The sequence below is a fragment of the Cryptotermes secundus genome, unplaced genomic scaffold (genome assembly GCF_002891405.2).
Source record: "Cryptotermes secundus unplaced genomic scaffold, Csec_1.0 scaffold66, whole genome shotgun sequence".
Taxonomy (NCBI): domain Eukaryota; kingdom Metazoa; phylum Arthropoda; class Insecta; order Blattodea; family Kalotermitidae; genus Cryptotermes; species Cryptotermes secundus.
In genome coordinates, this window is record NW_019731262.1 from 1,903,655 (window position 1) to 1,918,289 (window position 14,635).

Sequence of the window (14,635 nt, forward strand, 5' to 3'; positions counted from 1 at the left end):
CTAGAGATTTACCGCTAAGTCAACCTGTCAGATCTTCTGATTCTGTCATTAGCAACTGAAATAAGTTCTGTTTTATGGTCTACAGGCCTGGATAGTATAAACAGACAAGGCATTTACAGGCCTGTATGTATAGGCATGCGCTGAAGGGTGGATGTACAGGAGTAACAAATTATTTTACGCAGTTGGTATAATTTGGCGGTTTACGTAACGGATGCTAGACATAGGGCCATGACGGCAAAACATGGAAGCCAGGGAGTTTCCTGGGAAACTTACATAAGCCGTTTAAGAAGGATCGCTCTAGAATTAGAGTCTACATGTCACTATAGCCCTTCGGACCTCGGCCGCTTTTTCGGTTTCTTTGATTTTTTACACAGGGGGCACGCGGTAGCGTAGTTGGTTGAGGCATTATGCTACAAGCCGGAAGGTCGCGGGTTCAAGTCCCGATGAGGTCACTGAACTTTTTTCAATTTACCTAATCCTTCCAGCCGCACTGTGACCCTGGGGTCGACTTAGCCTCTAACAGAAATGAGTACCAGGAATTAATTAAATAATTTTCCTGGGGACTAAAGCGCGGCCGGTGCATAAGGCTGACAAGCTTACCGCCATCTTTGAGCCGAGTGTCTGGAAAATGTGGGAGCCTCAACGTCTCACAACCCTATGGGCCTTCACGGCCTGGTACAGGGATAGCTTTACTTTTTTTTACTTTACTTTGATCTTTTACAGAGTCGATAGGACTCCTTGGACGAGGGATCAGCCCGTTGTACGGACGCTACCTACACTCAAAACAGCACAGACACAGAAAAAACGCATACACAGTCATCCATGCGTTCAGTGGGATTCGAACCCACAATCCCAGCCTTCGAACGAGCGAAGACACTTCCTGCCGTAGACTGCGCAGCCACTGCAATCGGCTAGGATATCTATATACCAAATATTAATAAGAAAAATTAAAAATCCTGAACAGTCTAGGGTCTAGACTGTTCGGGACAGGAGGATAAATTTTCAAAAACAATTTTTAATTTTTCATATTAATATTTGCTATACAGGTATTCTACTTCTTTTCAATTTTGATCCTTATTTTCCAAAGATCCATGTGACGAGGGAGTTCTCTGACTTGCCCCTTTATGTGGGGCTCACGTTCCCTTATTCTTTCGCACTAGATTTTGACTCAAACCAGGTCCCAGAAAACGGTAACTACGAACCGTCGGTGTATCCGTATAAAGCGAGAAATATCTTGACAAGTTTAGAGACTATCAGTTTATCAAGGAAAAGTTCTATAAATACACAATTTAGTAACACAACGAGACGTAGAAATCGGTAACTTAATTTATATTAATTACTATTATATTAGGACACAATTCAATAAAGAGTGACATATCATGAAAAGAGCCTGATGATGATCCAGCTGGGTCGAAACGTGTACCAGATACAGAATAATAAACAAATGTTAATACCGTGATATTGGTTTATTTATTTGTAATATGTTAGTTGAAGGCAATATTTTTATAGACCTACATCTTTCCGTTTTTTCACATAATAATTACGTCAGGACTGAATTCGTGCAAGAAATATAAAGACACAAAAATTTTTTAAACACTACGGACGGACAGATTGGAGGACCTTTGCGGACTTAATGGACGCTATGCAGGATTGCAAACGGGCCTAGGAACTATCATATTGATATAAATATAGGCCTATTACATTAGCGTCTATAAAATAAAAATATTTTCCTCTGAGGCTGTCACAGCGTTAAATTCGTTAAGTCCTATCTTGCGCGACGGGATACCATATTCGCTGGTTGCTTGCTTTCAATACTCTTCTACACTGAAGATGGGGGCAGTATGTTTCTCCGAAACGTCAGTAAACTTTACCAGATTACATTGCATCACATCCCAGAATACAACATTCTTCATTATATTTCTCATTAATCCTTTAATAATTCAAAGTACGCTGCGACAGCGATGGGCTACGGGCTGGACGGCCGGGGTTCGATTCCCGGCAGAGGTAAGAGATTGTTATCTACTCTATAGCATTCAGACCTGCTGTGGGGCCCACCCAGCCTACATCCCGACAATAAAGCAGCCGGGACGTGAAGCTGACCACTCACCTCTGTCTAGTGTCGAGCTCAAGAATGGTGGAGCTATACCACTGCTCATGGCGTGGTGCTTAATTAATTAAACACAGGGAAAATTATACTTTTACATTTACTTAAGACATAAACATGACATGTAACCCTCAAACACGGAACTGAGAGGCTATCAAACCAAATGAGCACTGAACTCGTAACGTCTGCCGACTGGACTACGGAGTGAGCCACTCACAGAGTTGGGGTAGTCGCTGCTCATCCCGCAGCTCGGTAGCGCTGCTTCCTGAGAGGCATCAGGATGAAACCCGTCTGAGAGGTGTCTAGAAAAGGTGGAGCACACTAGCACCCTTCAATCCCTCCCCTTCTTCCCACTAACCCCTTTACAAGTTTTAATTTTTAACCCTTCATCACTGGCCACTCCAAAGCATACCCACAAAACCCTTTCACAAAAGATTTAAATAAAAAAACCATATCCTCTCTCTCTGTCTGTGTGTGTGTACTTCATATAAAAAATATCTTCCAAGTCGTTTTTTTCTATCTTTTCTAAACCCTTTTATGCCTCACGTTTGCCCGCTGTCAACCCTGGTTGATAGGTAATTTTTTTATGGTCCAGGGGTCCTCACAGCGGGTTTTCCACCACAGACCACCTACAGGGGGGGTTTCCAAGCCTAACCCACACCTCGGCCCCGCATAAAATGCGATACCCCATGCCACCAACTGTGTGCACAGTCATCCTTTCGGAATTATCTGCAGTTCTGAAGTGGGAAGCGTTTGGTGGTAGGACAGACCCTAAAACCTTTAAACCTATTTCATGGAAGTTTCCAATTCCCATCTTCGTAAAGTTGTCCTGTGATTTGTTCTTGACGTTTTAAAGCATATTATATATATACAGAAATAGATCTCACGTCTTACTAACAAACTAGCCCCACACAGCAGAGTCCTTGAGAACCCAACAGCCGCTCAACTACGCAAGAAACGTCCAGCATTCTATCTGATGGTTCATTGTTGTGTTGCATTTGAGGTTCTCTGAACAGTACGGGCCTCCCGGGTTGTAATGCCGTGTTACTAGTTGATAGTCCGTCTTTTCGGAGGAACAATCCGCCTCCATCTTCAGGGGTTGAAGAGGAAGCAAAGGAAGAAACTACTGACTCCTGCTTCTGCTGGTTCCTCGCTTGGATTATTAGCAACTCTGAAGATGGAGACAGTATTTCTCCGAAACGTCGGTATCTCTCCGAATTACACGTTATTAGAAACCGCAACATCATACTCTTCATAACCGGGTACCTATTCATATCCTGAGCCAGATGAATCCAATCCATGTCCTCCAATTCTTTTTATTTAAGATTAATTCTGATATTTTCCTCCAATCTACGACTAGGTCTTCCAAGCGGTCTCTTTCCCTCAGCTTTCCTACCAACAATTTATACGTATGAATTTTTCTTCTATCCCACATGTGCTAAATGTTCTTTCTTTCTTTCTTTCTCATTTCTTTGATTTTATTGGCTTAGTGATATTTAGTGAGAAGTACAAAATACGTAGTATGAAGCGTTACCCTTCTTCCATGAAAATAGGGACAGTATTATACTCCGAAACGTTTGCAACTATTTACAAGACTACACGGCGTTCGATCTCAGAAGACAGTAATCTTCACTAATTTTGTATCTTGAAAGATGATTTGCACAACCAAAGGCATGTTCGTGTTTGTAACGTCAGACTGTACGTTATTCGTCTGGAGAGGCTGGAAACTGTTCCAGTCCTGGAAGCGACTCCATATGCCTTCCAAAGTGCAGCATGTTGCTCGGGATGCCGTATAGCCAGGGGTAGTCGAGCGTTCTGGACGTTGGACGTCTATGCAGGCGACTTGCTGCAGAGAAAAGTGGCTCATGTTACACTAACTTACACCGTGAATAGATGGGATCAAACGTAGACCTAATAATTAAAGGTATATTAAAAAATAAATTCCGGAAACTTACAAGCGAAAATTGGTACGAATTGGGGGGGGGGGCTCTACTCTACTGCTGGGTGGACCACCGATGAATCGTGGGGAAAACCACGCAGAAAGGAATGATGATAGGACTGAGAAATAAAAGGTACAGTAATGCAATAAGGGAGAAAGGAGGGAAGGAGATAAAGGTGCGAAAGGAACAGGCTTAAAAACAGGGATGGATATGAAGAATACCTTTTAACACGAAGGTAATAGAGAGGAACAACAGTACGAGAAACAAAAGATGGGGAAATTTCTTAAGATAGTTCTTAAGAAGATAAACACAAAAAGAGATCAAGGAAGGGCATAAATAAAGGATTTTCTCCGCCATTTTTGTCGGGTTATGCCCTAGTGTTCACCTAAACAAATAGAAAATTTTATCCAACACCAAGTAGGTCTATGCTTTTGCAAGGGCCTAGATAGATAACTACAAGCTTATCAGCAGGGCCTATATATTACCTACCGACCAAATACAAAATAAGAACACACAGTACCCCACTGTAAACGTAAAAATGAAAATGAAAGTTTTACAAATTGTAGTGAGTTAAGACGTTTTAGCATTGAACCTTGTCAACTGCCCGGGCCTTCAGTTCGCCAGAAGCTTGGAGCAATGCGTACTGCGGGAAAGCAGGATCCATAACTTATAAATTAGAAAATTTATCGAGCAAATCGGTAGAAAGAACTAAAAAATCATTCGCTGGTCTTACAGAACCGTATTTCATAGCAGAAGTTACTGTTGGTGTGTGCTACAGAAGGCACAAGCCCATACAGAGAGGTTGGCGGTGTGTGGGGGAGGAGGAGACATTCTTTGCCTCCAAACTAGGACAGTTTCCTATTGGTTTTTCCCCTTCGTCTCCAGAATTTTCTTCCAGTTCTGTGGATTTCTCCATCTACCCACTCAACATCCGTATAAGGAAACGGTCGACTCTTAGCTCAGTCATGCATTAAGGGGAAACCGACCCCTTCCACTGAAGCAATATAATTGAATCTCTGAATGTGATAATGGTAGGCAACTGAGAGGAAGAAAAATTCATATAACTCAGAGAATTAACAAGAAAGAACAACCTGTGGCTCGTGAGACACTTCAATGTTGCCAACCAAACGCAGCGATAGAGTGGATGGCACTCCTGCTTCGTAATCGGTAAGTCCAGGGTTCATATGTGAGTCCGGAAGTCGGTCTTGATTAAGGTTCTCAATTTTTTCCTCAGCCCCTAATCATAAATAGGATAATAATAGAAATTAGGCTTCGAGCGCTTCCTTCCAATTCCTTTGCAATTCATTATACTGTCACGTGTTAGAGTGACTCTCAACGGGGTTTTAGATTGGATATTTGATTTACTGACCACTTACGGATCGTAACTAGAAGTAACTATAACAGTCTCACGGAATTACACACTCCAAACATCACTGCAACTACAGCACACATAAAGTCTTCTCTGTCTTCATTAGTCACTTCCTGGTAACGGATTTAACACTGTCGTCATTCGGGGTCAAGATTTTTCTCTTCTCCACAGCGTCCAGGGGCACACCCTGCCTCCTGTCCAATGGGTACCGGAGGCTCTTTCACTGGGGTAAAGCGGCCGGGGCGTGAAACTGACAAATCACCTCCATGTAGCGTCGCGGTCAAGAATGGTGGGGTTATATCCCCACTCCCTCTTACGTCTACATTGCATAGTGCTTAATTAATAACGCACTGGGCAACTTTATGTTACCATCCTACCAGCCTACCATCGTAGGCTATACAGCCTAGAGATGCGACAGTGTTGCAAACTAAACCAAAAGTAAACAAATAAAAGTAAGACAAAGTTGTCCCTGTACTTAAGCACCATACTCGTATTATGAAGACGTATGGGAAAGTGAAGATATAAATCCATGCTTTATCAACCTAGGCAATGGATAGAGATGCCTCATCAGTTTCACGCCCCGGCAGCTTTACCCTTGGTACCCATCCGATAGGAGGGTGAGTGGCCCCCAGAGCCGGACTGGACATCGTGGAGAAGAGACAATTCTGGACCCTACTGGGATTCGAGCTCGGAACCCTCGGTAGTCCAGCCCGTCGTTTAGTCGCTATACCGACCGAATTATCTCGGTTTTTAAATAAATTAAAAAAAAACTCCCTGGTTTTAGTCCGCAAGCGAACTATACCGACCGAGAGCCCGCCGCTTGTCGGCGAAGTTTAAAAATATATGACTTAGTTTGGTAATCTTCTCTACAGTAGGTTTAACATTGTAACAGTGAATCTGCCTCTGCAACAATATATATATAGGCTAGGTATTGTCAGTAAACGAGCATTATTGCGAATGTTGTTGGAATAAAAATGCGTACTCCAGCTAGAGTACTTAGGTGTATATTTTTGTTGGTTATGTTAAGGATGAGGAGCCGGGGTTACTCAGACGTACAGCGATTTGCTACGGGCTGGACGACCAAGGGGTCGGGGTTCGAGTCCCGATGGAGGCAAGAATTTTCACTTCTCCATGTCGTCCAGGCCGGCTCTGGGGCCCACACAGCCTCCTATCCAATGGGTACCTGGGGCTCTTTCGCTGCAGGGGTAAAGCGGCCGAGGCCTGAAGCTGACCACTCACCTCCAATTAGTGCCGAGGTTAAGAAAACAGGGGTCTGTACACCCACTCCCCCATTGGTTTTCATGGCGTAGTGCTTAATTAGTTAAGCATAGGGACACTTTTACCTTTCTTTACCTATGTTAAGGATGGAAAGTCGCTGAGAAATTCGGAACCTGTGATGCTTGAAATTCTTAGGACGGTGAATGTGAAGATTACTGTCCTCTGGGATAATTTTACACTGAATATTGAGGCAAAATGTCCCTCCGAAACGTTAGTGCCTTTCTACCAGCATTCATTCTTCCCGTCCATATTCTAAATACAGACCTGTTACTATTTAGAAAAAGCCTGTTAGACTGACCATTGCCTGTGAGCTACATTACGAAGCTTCCAGAATATAGACTATAGTGTATAGCTTAGAAAGCTAGGATCTATGACAGGTGAACTGGAGGAATTTGGAAGCAATCACGGCCTAGTCTTGATACTTCTCGGGACTTTTCTAAGAGAGACTGAGTGAAATCATGAATAACTTCAGTTATTATCTCGGCAGAGTGTGGAACCGAGAACCTTCCGATTACAGCGCTGCCTATACACCAGTTCTCTGGCTCATAACATTTTTATTAGATTGCCAGAGAATATGTTCATTTTGTCAATTACGAAATTCCGGCGGACCACGTGCTCCGGGTTGCCCACCATTGGTCTTTGCTTTTTAAATGAGCATTTTATTTGCTTTAGTTTACGAGTCGGAAGCAGTTCGCAGGTCTAAAGTTCCCAGCCTGGATAAGATTCTAGGAACAAGGAGTTTCATATTGGAGATGATGTTTATGAATGACTTGACACTCTGGTTGATGGAGAGCGTTCGTGTTCGGTTGAGTGAGTGACCCAACATTATGAGCGATGCCCTGGTCTTATCAACCGACAGCAGATACAGCCTCTGAGCTGCGGTCTCCGTCACTATTATTTCTACCCATGAATTTCCTTTCCCCTAAATGCAGGCTAAACACCATAGCCGTTGCGTGAAAAATGCTGTACACAGGTTCAACAACTCTCACATTTACTCACTAGACAGGGTTACCTAACAATAAAGTCTTTCCATCCATCTATGTCCTCTAAAAGTTCCTTCTCAAGTTTCATAAAGTTCTTTCTTTTTTTCTGTAAGACACACTTCGTAATCTGCTGTTTCCATCTTAACCTAGGTCTTCCTCATGTGTGTTTTCCTTCTATATTCCTGTGCAAAAATTTCCGTGGGATTCTATTTTCGTCCTTGAAATAAGTCTGTATCATCTTTTTATTTATTTATTTATTCCACTGTAGGCCTATTTATCTTTCAAATTCTCCATATTTCAGTTAGATCTGATGTTCTCACAGCGGCAACTTCTGGGATGTAACACCTTATAGTCCGGTAGAATTTTATGGGCGTTTAGGAGGAACTTATTGCTTCTGTCTTCAGGGTAGGAAAGCAAACCAAATAAAGAAGCAACAAAGAAGCGAGGAGGAATAAAGAACAGAGAATCAAACCCAACATTATGTTATTGTTTACGTTTAGATAATATTATGCATTGGATTTCGAAAATTTATGATATTTATCTCTGTTGAAACTTGAAAAATTATTCAGTTTTATACACAGGCCTACTAAAGATTTTGTTATTTTTTGTAAATGGCCCTATCAATCTTGTATAAGTTCCCTATTTTTTACTTGTCTACCAGGAAATTTATTCCATTCATTGTCTATCCTTGTGTATGCCAAGACATGGGCTAGCTTCAGCCACTTGGTTACTGGGGTTGGGGGGGGGTGAGTCTGGCATCCATATTGGAACTGCATTCCCTCCCCATTCTATCCCCTTCCTTTGATTGTATGCATAAAGAATGCTTCATGATTTTTAGGGGTTGTATTCTAACCTGTGTGTGACGAATTAAAGGAGATGGTGAGGGTATGTAGCAGGCATGGGATATATAAGGATTTTTGGTCCAGTGTCCGAGGTAAAATTCGTGGTGAAATAAATGGTACTGATACAGATTTGTTTCCGTTTTCCCCCACTAAACACACTTCCCCCATTGCTCGACACTCGTCTCTTACCGCCATTCTGAGATGTGCAAAGCTGTGAACAGGCAGCACATTATCACATCTTCAGCCATAAAGTTTAGGGGTTTATTTATGACCACGCCCTTGATTGGTAACAGAGTAAGGAGGTCTGATTATTTCTTCTATGGGCCTTTCAGATGTTGCGCCTTGTTTCTGTAAACCTAACAAAGTTCTTAAAGTATTCATCAGTTAAATTTATATTCATTTATTAACATATAGACATGGCCGCGCCGTAGCTCAAGCAGTTAATCGCTGGCTTCCCACCGCGGGGGCCCGGTTCAATCCTGGGTCTGGTCAAGTGGGATTTGTGGTGGACAAAATGGCGCTGGGGCAGGTTTTCTCAGAGTACTTCGGTTTCCCCTGCCAATCTTCATTCCACCAAATTCTCCATCATCATAATCAGCCGGGGCAGGCTACAATAGGCCAATCAGTGGCCGCCGTGCCGAGTGGACCCAGTTGGACTCCACCCCCAACTAAGCGAATAAAAAAACTTAGACATGATCACACAATTATTTCTCCGATAAAATTTAGCGATACTACGGTTCTGCGTTATTGGCTATCCGTCTGATAAGGGATTTAGTCGAATGAAATATCAGTGAGATTCAGACACTGTTAGAGTCCACCTACTCTACAAACCAGGCTACATCATGGTTTGTGTAGGCAACCTCCATGAATTGAAGTTCTTTTAACGGTTCTGAATTCCCCACCGGCGTATGAATACCAGGCAGGTCACAGTAGCCGAGCGGTCTCATGCATGCACTGTTTTCGCTCGGAAGGCGGGATCGTGGATTCGGATTCCATACAAGGCATGGATTTGTGGTGTGTGTATGTGCTTATTCTGTGTCTGTGTTGTCCTGTGTTTAGGTAGAGGCCTTGCTACGGGCTGATCACTCGTTCAAGGAATTCTACAGTCTGTGAAATTATCATAAAATGGAAAAAATTAGAGACCAGGGCCCAATGGGGCTGTAGAGCCAGTGAAAAAAATATGAATACAGGAAATATATTGAAAATACAATAGAATCTAGTTACGTTCTAATGATGAAGTAACGGTCTACGTCACTAACTGACGATGACGTACATTCGTTCCCATGGCGGATGGAGTATACCATTTTCTTTAGCATGAAGTTACTCAATAGTTATCTAGGAGTCCTAAGGTTGGTTCTAGGTCTTTTCCTAGTACTGTGTGTTTCAGGACTCCATAGAGTTAGTTTTACAATATGGCTCTGCCTTCGCTTCAAATTTGAACCCATGAAAAACCTGGTGTTCCATTTAGTCTTTCTTTCAGGTTATAATAATTTAGAAATGTATAATGTTCAACACGTTAAGAGTGTAGACAGTAAGGGGCAGTCCACCCCACAAGAACCACTGGAAGGATATCTTAGATATATTCACGAGGCTCAAGTCCAATAACACATCCACACCCCCTCCAAATATATCCCCTCCCTTACTTTACTGTGACATACCCCTATGTTACAAAGTAGCTTATATAAGCAGCCATCTTTCCTGATGCGCTATGAATTCTATACTTCTCCCTTTATTTCTTCCTCCCCTTTAACTCTCCCCTCTTTACATTATAAAATCCCACCCTTAAAAGAGCCCACCACCCCCGAAATACACATATGTGATTCCACTACGTGTTCAATTTTAAATTTATAGATGTTACATCTTGGGTTGGATGGATAAAGAGAACGGATGGACGCTCCGACGGACATGCAAACCGTCTCAGTCCATGATGCCAACTCTACCCACCCTACCCCACCCTACTTCACCCCAACGACGATCAAGTCAGGAAGGACGGAAGATTAGAGTGGCATTTGACGTCACATTTTTCGGTGCACGAAATAGGAAAAAAAGGAAAAAGAGAATGATGGAAGCACAAAAAGAGTATGACGAAAATCAGATGTGACTAAGATCTATATATTGTCAAAGTCTCTCTTACTATCTTACGTCATGGATCAGATTTGGAAGGGCAGAAATAAAAGTCTCCGTTACGGATCACGAGTGAAGGGGAACGGTTTGAAATTTAAAGAAATATATATTTTTACGATGGTGGAAGTTTGTATCTAGCTTTGAGTTGAACTGCAACGCCGTGTGTTTCACTTCAATTGCTAAAATGATGGGCCAAATCGAATTTACGAATTAAAATTTAATGGCTTGTAAGAATGTACACTTTCAAGCGTTTTAGCAAATATTAGCATTAACAGTAACATAAATCAGAGTTACATCTAGCTCTAAAAAGGTTTGTGACTATAGCATATTAATACAATTACTGTGTTTCTGAACATTATCCATCATCCTGTTTTTATTTAAAAAACAACGTTTCGGCGACTGGATTCCGGCTGTCTTCAGGTGGAACCTGCTTATTGGCCCAAATCGATAGAACTAGTCCCTATCTCCGGAACCAGCGCCAATATAGGATATATAAACCAAGCACGGCATAAACCATCTGCGAGAGATAAGACAAATATTAAAAACACTCCACACTTATGAAGCCTAGAGCTTATGTCCATGTACTATTTCACGGGCTATTGTTGTTAAATCAGAGTACAAACAGAATGAAAGTCATCAGTACAGAGACAAATTCCCTGTAATGTACCGACATACAAACACAGTTTTCACACATAATGTGCACTGGACGGAGTTGCAGTTTTCCGACTTCTGTTGCCATAATGGCAGTCCAGATGGGAGAGAAGTCAGACTACACTTCTACACCACACAGCGTCGAATATAGAACTGGAAGGGATTTGGAAGGAAGCGATCATTACATAATCGATGTACTTTCCTGGCATTTGCCTGAATGGTTTGAGGAAAATCACTGTACGACTCAGTCAGGATATCCGATGTCCTGGCCGAGATTCGAAACGAGAACCTGATGAATACGAGTCTACAAAATTACCGGTACGCCAACCATCTCATGTTTTTTTTTTGTTCTTTACTGAGGCAGTAAGACAAATCCATAGATTCAACTACACATAATTTCATCGGGCAAATTCCTTCTTGAAAATCTGGTAGTTACTGAGCTGGCCCTGAAATTCTCCATAAGGACCCAAAATTAATTGGCCTATATGCAACAAGAGCCCGTCGTGGAGCATTATCCAGTCCACATAAACACACCACATCTGTCTTCCCGTCTACACCCAGATCTTCCGTGAGGTGTCTTCTTGCATGTATTCCGACTAAAATTTTATGAGGACCAAGCCTCAGCACAGCTGACAGCACGGTCCCGCAGTCTGTGTGTGTGTGTGTGCCTAACGCGGCTTCCGGCTACTGCCAAGGTTCATTGCAATAATGATATAAGTGCATTGCCACAACATGTGTTAACTACATCATTATCCGTACCGGAAATAAGTTAAATTGCGCCTATATTTACGCCTATAGAGCGATTTCACGGCCATGTGTCCATTCCTGTCAACAGCATCAGGTCAAAATTTTAAAAATATCCTTGTAATTAAGTAACAGCACGCCTGATGCAAGCTGATATCTGATATTAAAGCACGCCTGATGGGACCTTATATCTGATAGTAAAGCACGTCTTATGAGGCCTGATATCTGATACTAAAGCACGCTTGATGAGTCCTGATATCTGATAATAAGGTTCAACCCGTGCTGATAATGCAACCTCCACAATTAGGGAACTATGCTGAATCTCAAATAACACTACGTCTGTACGGTTATAGACACGAGGTAGCTCAGGCTCTCAGGTAACTATGATTTGGACTGTGTGGGGATTTATTCCCAGCAAGGTCAAGGGATTTTTCTCTCTTCCAAAGCTCCAAGATCGATTTTGGGGCCCATCAAACGGGTACTTGTTGTTCCTATACCCTGAGTTAAAGCGGCAGAGACTTGAAGCTAACCACTCACCTAGGAACTACATCTCCACTTCCCCATACGCCATCATTGCGTAGTGCTTCATTAAGCACAGGGAACCATGAAAATTATTCAGGCACTGTGTCGCGTCTGGACGCCATTTCAAATGTGGAACAAAGGGGTACAGAGAGGTTGGTTTGGTCGCGACTCTTTGAATATGAATGCCGGTGGGGGGGGGGGCGGGGCCGATGATTTGCGTAAATAAGTCACAGGGNGGGGGGGGGCTACCAATGCACAATGCGGTCCGGATCCTCTCAGGTACGTGACGCGGAGAGGAGGTTGCGACTCTCCGACATATGATACTGCGGGTTGCATAAGCTCACGGCACAATTGTTAGGTCCACGATAGAAAGACGGAGAAATGACGTGAAAAAGGGACGAGGCAGTAGGGGAGGCAGAGAGGAAAGAGAGAAGTAAGGGAATATAGGGGAAGAGAAAGAAAATGAGAAGGGAATGGAGAAGAGAAAGTAGAATCAGAAGCAAGGGGAAAATAAGGAAGACAGATAAGGAAAGAAAGAGAATAAATAGGAAAAGGAAGAAAATGAGAACAGTATTTAGAGGAAGGAGGAAGGGGATATATAAAGAGAAAGTGAACGTGAAGGAGATAAGGAAATAACTTCGTTGTTTTCTGTCTGTATATCTGAAAGGATTGCGTAATCCATGGAAGTTGCGTCTCCTTATGTTAAGTAAAGACGCATATTGCATTAATTAGTAAGTATCTTATAGAAAAAATGTTTGGATATGTTCATTGGATTCATATGGCTCAGCGGTGGACCCTTCCGAATATTATAATGAACTTTTGGGTTCCATAAAGTGTTGGAAATATTTCTGTTAGCTAAGCGACTATTAGCTTGTCAAGAATGACTCTTGATACACTGAGTTAATTCACTACATAGTTCTGTAGGTGGCTTCGGAGGAATCTGCTACCTGTATCTTCAGGGTGAAAGTATCACAAGGGTAAACAGTAATATAAACCAAATGACCAGAATCTTAGAAAGTGCGCCTCTAACATTTTTGTCCGTCATAACCAGACACTGACGTAGATAACTGCATCATAATTATAAAGTTACTGTATTCTATATTTTCAACATAGAATAGCAATTAAAATCGTCATACTGGAGATGTCGTTGAACAAACAGGGACTTTACTTTAGTAAGGTTGGCTACATGCCTTCAGAGATGTTTCAGTCGGACTGTGTACGTCTGTCCAACACATTTATTTCTGCTGTACGCTGAGACACTTCTTCTATACTGTCGGTCTAGGCCCTATGACCTGTTTCCTTTCAGAATTAATTATGAAATTATGAATTTTATAGCGGCCGGGATAGCGTAATCTGTAAAGCGACTGGCTACAGGGTGGACGGCAGAGGGGTCGGAGTTCAAGTCCCAGTAGGATCAAGAATTTTCTGTTCTCCACGTCGTCCAGACCGGCTCTGGGGTTCACCTAACTTTCTATCCGAAAGGTACCGGGGGCTTTTTCCCAGGAAGTAAAGCGGCCGAGGCGTGAAACTGACCACTCACCTCTAGCTATTGCCGAGGCCAAGAAAACATGGATCTATACATCCACTCCCCCATAAGCTTTCATGGAGTAGTGCTTAGTTAAGCACAGGTACAACTTCACCTTTTCATAGACAGTCGATAGAACCCCTTGGAAGGGTGTAGAGCCCTGTCGCAAAGCCGCTCCCTACACACAGGACAACAGAAACGCAGAATAAACGGGGACATGCATGCCTCGAGTGGGATTCGAACCTCAGACCGAGTGTCAACTTTGTATCGCCAATTTTTAAACGAGTTTTCTATAATTATCGGATATGTTTCGATCTATGCAGCAACGAGACGCGCTGAAAGTCGCGGTTTGTCGAGTTTCCGTCCGAAATTAATGACGCCGCCTCGCATCGGCTCCTAGTCCTGACTATACATCTGCTTTGGCGTTATCCCAACTGCCGACAGAAGGGTTGCTGCGTATGTATGCATATAGACCCAACAGCTGTAGATGAGCTACCCCCCCAGAGGAACCCCCCGCGTCGCTCTATCTGACAGCCAGCCACACCTCCACCGA

The 14,635-nt window shown here is 42.8% G+C and overlaps 1 long non-coding RNA gene across 1 annotated transcript in view; it reads right to left on the reverse strand.

Annotated features, from left to right (window-relative positions):
• Positions 1 to 2,132: 2,132 nt before the first annotated feature.
• LOC111866679 overlaps positions 2,133 to 14,635 on the reverse strand; it is a 239,262-nt gene continuing 226,759 nt past the window's right edge. The window contains exon 3 of the long non-coding RNA XR_004513247.1: positions 2,133 to 3,950. This is a non-coding gene — a long non-coding RNA (uncharacterized LOC111866679). The remainder of the gene's footprint in view (positions 3,951 to 14,635) is intronic.